Raw genomic sequence first — 7,410 nt, 5'->3', positions numbered from 1 at the left:
ATTTTTCAGGCTATGATCGTTGTCCAAGGATTCCCGAGATTTCTTCCCGAGTCCTGCATTGATGAAGATGCCTAGTGTTCGCCATTTGAAGCTCATGTTTGGAGATGTGCAAGTTCTAATTGACCTTAGGTCATGCATTCAAGTCATGGGGGCACAAATTCTCGTTTTAAACCCACCGTCGAGGTGATTTGGGGTCTTCCATGCTCCGTGTTCAACAACCACAACAAGTGGAGCGCACAAGGAGCATTAAAATGAGAGGGAAGAAGGCTGCCATGTTCCCAGGCGGGAGCGCACGACTAAGGCGCAGCCTCGCGGCCTGGTGGCGTGGGTGCGCGTAGCCTAAGCGCGGTCGTGCATCTTGCACCCCCTATTTTGTACCCATTTTTGCGCAGCCGCGCATCCTTTTGAATAAGGTCGCGCCTGTACGGGTCTATTTTGACGATCTAACTAACTTCTCTTTGTTAGTTTTACTATATATAGACTTTTCTTCTATTTTAAGATAGAGAATTGATTTTGGAGAATTCAATTAGAAAATTAGAATTAGAGTTTTAGAGAGAGAAACACTTGTTCTTAGATTTCTAGAGAGAGAATTTGATGATTAATGATTCTAAGCACAATTTCCTTTTATTTCACCAAAGTTTGTAAGCATTTATTTTACTTTAATGCAATCTTTAGTTTTTCTTTTTATCTCAATTACTTGTTAATTATTCAAATTAGTTGATTAAATTTGGTTTGATTGAATTGATGATGATGAATTTGTTGATTAGATTTGTTTTGATTTTGATTTTTTCCATGGATAGTGAGTAGTTTACTTACTAGGGATCGGATGTGGTGAATTATGTTTGAGTGATGGATCATACCTTATTGGGAGTTTTTGATTAATTTAGCATTGTGATTTAATTGGTTGATTGATTTTGTCCATGTGTGTGATTAGTTAAAGAGTAGCTAACTTTAATTGTCATGCTAGATTGCATTGTGTGCCTACATTGATACGGACCATTGATTTGTAGCTCACATTTATCGATTGAGCTTGGTTTGTGATGTTCCTAGTAGAGTGTTTCGTAGTTGGCACTAGTTAGACCCCTAGGAGATAGCTTGTTGAGCTCTTTTAATTGCATTATCTATTTTCCCTCCCAATACTCGAATTGATTAATCTCCATCCTAATTAGTGTGTGTTTATTACAAGAATATGTGGATCCTAAATCCCTAGTGTTTGATATATTGATTTATTTTGTGTTTGCTTTGTTTGTTTAGTTGAACTTAAACTACCTACATACCCTTTTTACGCTTCGAGATAGCTTAACTTTGCAATAGTTAACTTTTCCCCATTCCTTTAGGTTCGACCCTTGACTTGCCTCTATACTAGTATTTAGGTTTGTTTAGTGTTTACAAATTTAGTTTTGGCCGTGGGAGGATTAGTTTCAACGACCTAGTCTCAACGCGCGTCACTGGATTGGGTACATTGTTAACCGTTCCAACTTTACAAATTCTGATTACACCTTCTGATTTCCATTCTCAAATTATGTGAAATTGCCGCTTGACAAGTTTTATCTTCTGATGTTCCCTTGGCTCTCTAGCCTGAGCAATATCTCCATTGTTGTCGCAATAGAGGGCTATTGGACCCTTTATAGAGGGTACAACATCAAGTTCACCAACGAACTTACGAACTTACTTTAGGATATTCTTTGCTGCAGTCCAATGGGCCTTTCCTGGGCCTGATTTGTATTAGCTCGTAGTACTCAAGGCATACGATACATCTGGCCTAGTACATATCATGGAATACATGACCGATCCAATTAGCAAAGTATATGGTATTTGATTCATCCTTTCCCGCTCATCCAGTATTTGTGGACACTACTTCTTGCTTAGGGTTATGCCATGTGACATGGGTAGGTGACCTGTATTGGCCTCCTGCATGCCGAATTGTGCCAGTACCTTATCAATATAAGTACATTGGCTTAATCCAATCAACATAAGTACTTTGGTCAATCCAATCATCATTTTCGATCTATCCCTATAATATGTACTAAGCCTCTCCCAAGTCTTTCATGGAAAAACACTTTTCGAGCTAGCTAGGCCTTTACAGACTCTAACATCGAAATGCTGTTTCCAATGAGGAATATGTTACCAACATATAAGACTAGGAAAGCGATGTCACTCCCACTGACCTTCTTGTAAACACAAGATTCATCTTGATTCTTGATAAACCCAAACTTACTGATGGCTTCATCGAATCGCATATTCCAACTCCTGTTAGCTTGCTTTAGTCCGTAAATGGACTTTTTAAGCTTACAAACTTTCCTGACATTGTTTTGGTTGACAAAACCTTTAGGATGTATAATATATAGAGTTTCTTCCAAAATCCCATTCAGGAAGGCGGTTTTGACGTAAATTTGCCATATTTCAAAATTATAATATGCAGCAATCGCTAGGAGGCACTAGTAGAAAAAATGCTATTTGTAACGCCCTATTTGTAACTGGCGTATGTTATTCTAGTTACAAAAGCATCAATAGTAACTGACGTATGTTATGTTAGTTAAAAATTTCATGACATTAGTAACCGGCTTATTAAATGTCAGTTACTAATATGTGGTTTGTTATTGTTTGAAGTTTTATTAGTAACCAACTAAATAAATGTCAGTTACAAATATTAAGTCAATGAAACTTTGACTAAAAAGTTTGTAACTAGCTTATAAACGTCAGTTACAAATATCAAGTCAAAGTAACTTTGACCAAAGCATTTGTAACTAGCTTACAAACGCCAGTTACAAATATTAAGTTAAAATACTTTGACCAGCAAAAAGTTTGTAACTATCTTATAAACGCCAGTTACAAATATTAATTTACTACTTCCTGTTAATTTTATTTAATTTGTTAATGAAAATGAACCTTTTATTACTAATTGAATTAGTTTTGTTTTTTCCCGTGAAATTGATAATATGATTTATAAACCGTGCATCGCACGGACACTATGCTAGTATTGACACTAAAGCTTTAACCCAATAATCTTAATTATTGGGCTATTAATGAGCTAGTAATTGTAAATTAAACCCAATTAAAAAAAAAATCTTGATTTTCGATCTTCGTCTTGACTCCTGACCCAATGACTTTTCCATCCTATAAAGAAAGCCCACTTGAAAAAAAAAAGAAAACGAAAAAGATTAATTCTAAAACTGTGATTATATTTATTATCACTCGTATTTATACATCACCCCTAATTGAATAATTCCCTTATTTTTCGTGCTTCTCACTATTCAACCAATTTCATTGGTAAGTTTTATCCTCTTTCTTTGATTAAATCTCATCTTTAATTTCTTTATTCTAAGTTTTATTATTTCTATATTTGTTATTGTTGCTTCTTGATTTTGCTTAATTGATTTGTTTTATTTTTAATTTCAATTGAATTGAAATCTTCGATCCCATTATTTACAGGTCGATTATAATTTCTGGGATTTGTTTATAATTTGTACAAGAATTAGGGTTTAGAAAATGGAAAGTGGGTTTGAGGAATCAATGAAGGCTGAATCAAGCTTAAGTAATGGAGAATCAAAAGATAATAACAATAATGATAATGATGCTGGTGATTTTGAGTGTTGTATTTGTATTGAATTAGCACAAGACCCAATTGTTACACTTTGTGGTCATCGTTATTGGATGGTTTTGGTATAAGCCTAGAGGCTGCTAATGTATTCAGTATCGTTTTGTTTTTGGTGTTTCTAAGTATTGAAATATGACTATATCTTAATTGTATGTCTTCTTTCTCGTTTTGCAGAAATTTTCCCTGTTCCTCACATAGACAATCTGGTAAACATATACAAATATATGGAACTTGCATCAGGGGTTACTCTTTGTCTCTCAAAGTGGAACCTCGGGCAAATTAGCAGGTAGCAAAGTATCTTTATCCAGATATATATAGGATTTCAATTAGCAGTTGTGAAATCATTGCCCACTCGGGCCTTTTTTTTAAACCTCGGTTATTGTTGTGACTGAATTTGTTTGAAGATTTTAGCTTATCATGTTTAATTAGCTCTTTTTTTTTTTACTTGCGTGGCTTAATTGATTTATTGATCCCTTGATTGAGCTGCTCATAAACTTTACACAAGTGGCATCATTATTGTTGTGTGATATGGAGTTATATTTTTCTTGTAGTAGTGATAAATTGATAATATGAAGTAGAATTTAAGGCATGAATTGAATAAGTAGTCACTTGATTCTAAATTGACTCCCTGATTTAATTACTTGGCTTATTGAGTAACCTTGTGTTTATGATCTTGTTTTTTTTATCACTTGTTTAACTGTTTTGCAAGTTAATAAGCCCATGATTTTCTCGTTAGTATAAATAAATGTTTAATTTCATTCAAGGTCTAGAGAGTAAAGAGTTGATACAATAATGAAATAAAAAGTAATAGATTCATAGGCTGTGTTGAACTAGTGAACTACTGGTCATCTACACATTTCCTAATCCTTTTTAGTTGAAGTTATAACTGTTGTCTTTCCATCTATTTCTGCATTTTACTCTTCCTTTTCATTTGTTCTTAAGTTATTTCTTCCAACTTTCCAACAGAACCCTTTTTCAAAGCTTGCTGCCTAGAAACAATTAGTTGAGTTGAATAAAAATTGTATCAAATACTCATATTCTGTGCGCGTGTGTGTGACTGTGTGCGTAAATAGATGATTATCTAGATATCTCCTATTTCCAAGACAAGGGCACAACATCTTTGACTAAGAACTCCAGCTTGAACTGCAATAATATGTACTCGGTTAATAAGCGTACAACTCAGTTGAGTTGTCTTAGGAGGGTCAAATAATCTGAATTCATGAATCTACTCTTTTGTTATTTGTAGACAGATTGGCTGCAGCATTTTATATGTGATGATGCTGTATTGCTAGAGTATGCTTCCAATAGTCAATTTCATAACTGAATGCAGAATTGAAAGTCAGATCTGAAATCAAAGCTGAATTTCAGAACTGAAATCAGAGCTAACTTTCATAAATGAATTTAGAGCTAAATTTCATATCTGAATTCAGAGATGAATTTAAAAAATGAATTTAGAGCTAAATTTCATAACTTAATTCAGAGCTGAATTTCAAAACTCAATTCAGAGCTGAATTTCAAAACTGAATTCAGAGGTTTATTTCAGAATCTGGTTGCTTGGGTAAGATTGTTGTTTCATATGTTAGATTGGTCAATTGTTACTTAGAGCCTTTTGTTGCTTTCATGTGATTTTGTTTTTGTTAGAGATGTTGCTTGGCTGTGAAGTATTACCTTTTTGCTAACTTTAGTTGCATCTTATTTGGGTTGACCTTAGTCTAAATTGGCTGATTATATTGATTATGTTTACATCAGCTTACAACTTTCCTTGAGGTTCGATATCTTAGAGTTTGAGAGCAAAATTAGTGATTATAAAATTAAAATCTTAGTCCAGATTCACTTACTAAATATGGAGTGTTATAATTAGAAGTTCCATGTCTTTTAGAGGTTAATTCTTTCCTTTAAATCCATTAATTATTGTCCATGATTCTATTCTATGTCAGGGTCTTGCTTTTACTGTCAAATCATGTGTTGTTTGAATCAGGGCTTATCTCAAGCTATGGGCTGCTAGTGTCTGGCTTATGGAATATGGAAATAACAATTAAGCTTTGATAAATTGCCTTGAATTTTTGTGCATCTATCTCTAGTAATTAGGTTGTATATTTACAATTATAGGTCACATGGCTGCTGTTCAGAAGTTCTTTTGGTAATTTACTAAGGTGTCCAAAGGGCTTACCCTACCCGCTTCCCTACTATGTTTGGTTCTAGGAAAGTTTGGAAATTCTTCTCTGTTGCTTAGTCAACATTCAATATTTATATCTTTTATCAGCACAATTGGAATTGTTGTTTATTTGTTCGAAATATTAGATGTGCTATGATAATGCCCTGTTGCAGATTTTTTTAAAGACTACTAAGCTTCACCACACAAGGTGTGCGATAACTGTTCTAAGTTAATTTTGTTGACACTGCTTTATATCTATCTGGCCTGGACTTGAGGCTAACACATAGAATTATGAAGTTATACAAACTGCATTATGTCACAAAATTTCATATGTAGCATGTAAAATCTAATCTGGAGATTAGCTCATTAATTAGGAATATAGACTGTAAGGCTGGTTCATCTTTGCTTAGTCTTATAACAGACTTAATGCGATAGGTGTATGCATGAAAAATGAGACTGTTAGATGACTGTGAAATTAATTTAGAATAGACAATGCAAAATGCAACTCACGTGATACAGAGCTTCCTCAAAGTCATCACACATTTACTGGTGCAGGCTCATTTTTTGATTCCAATGATTGTAGGCTCATTTGATTTTTGCAATGGTTCGGGCTTAGATATTACTTGTAATGATGCAGGATCATCAAGTATATATGCAATTTATAAAGCTCGCTAATCTTTAGATATTTCTACAACTATAAGTGGGTGAAACATTGACCACCTGCTAGTTCAGGCACCTCCGCAGGCACTTCTGCACCCAGGCACCTAAGAAATTGAAATTTGAGCTACTTCAGGTACCTCCTAGCTTGTGTATGTAATAGATTGTGCTAGTTCAGACATCTAAGAAACTGAAAATTGAGCTAGTTCAGGCACCAAGCATTTGCTACTCTATGTTTTTGTTGTATTTTATATGGGTGGTTTTGATTTCTGTATTGAATTTATTTGTGAAAGATTTGTCTAATAAGTGAAATTACTGGTTTGGATTTCTGTGTTGAATTTATTTGTGACTAGCTAGTTTTGTCTAATAAGTGACTAAGGTTTTTCATGTGAGATTTGATGCTTATTTTCTTTTATATCCCCTCAGTTTGATGCATTGACCATGTTGGAAGAGTTCACTAGATGACTGTCCGAACCAACACTTTTTTAATTTTGGCTTTTTTATGTTTATATTTCTTTCCCATGCAGAATTCTGTTGCAATATCAAGTGCTTAGTGTGAACTGCTACTATCCCGTACAGAACAATCAAAATTGTGAAGCAAACAAAGACAAAATCGACAAAATTGTCAAAATTTGAAGGTTGACCATTGTATCAATTAACTAACTAGTTTTTTTTAATTATAAAGTATTATTTATTGTGAATTGTGAGAGAAATATTTGTAATTTACAAGTGCATCAATTCAATATTATTTACAAGATGTCGCTTAAAGTTGGTCTTATATTGGTTAGATTGATAGTTATTGTATTTTATAAAAGTTTATTAACTATTAATTAGTCTTTAGATTAAAAAAAATATAAATGCAGTGTGCAGGTGGTGGCAGTAGAGGAATTTGCTATTGCTACCATTTTATTTATTTTTTTTAATAAAAACACTATTCGTAACTGGCGTTAGGTTATACTAGTTGTAAATAATACTCTATTTGTAACTGGCATAACTTAAC

At 33.7% G+C, this 7,410-nt stretch overlaps 1 long non-coding RNA gene across 3 annotated transcripts; it reads left to right on the top strand.

The window, feature by feature from the left end:
• Positions 1-3,160: 3,160 nt before the first annotated feature.
• On the top strand, positions 3,161-7,178 carry LOC145642583 (uncharacterized). Of its 3 annotated transcripts, none has more exons than XR_014115699.1 (4): positions 3,161-3,270; positions 3,433-3,884; positions 6,391-6,546; positions 6,938-7,178. It is a non-coding gene; the product is annotated as an uncharacterized LOC145642583 (long non-coding RNA). The 3 variants fall into 3 exon arrangements; XR_014115700.1 differs by having other exon boundaries at positions 3,168-3,270; positions 3,773-3,884; XR_014115701.1 differs by lacking the exon at positions 3,433-3,884 and having other exon boundaries at positions 3,182-3,270.
• The last annotated feature ends 232 nt before the right edge of the window (positions 7,179-7,410 follow it).

This window comes from Chenopodium album, chromosome 1 (genome assembly GCF_948465745.1).
Source record: "Chenopodium album chromosome 1, dcCheAlbu1.1, whole genome shotgun sequence".
Taxonomy (NCBI): Eukaryota; Viridiplantae; Streptophyta; class Magnoliopsida; order Caryophyllales; family Amaranthaceae; genus Chenopodium; species Chenopodium album.
This window is presented reverse-complemented; position numbering and strand designations above follow the sequence as displayed.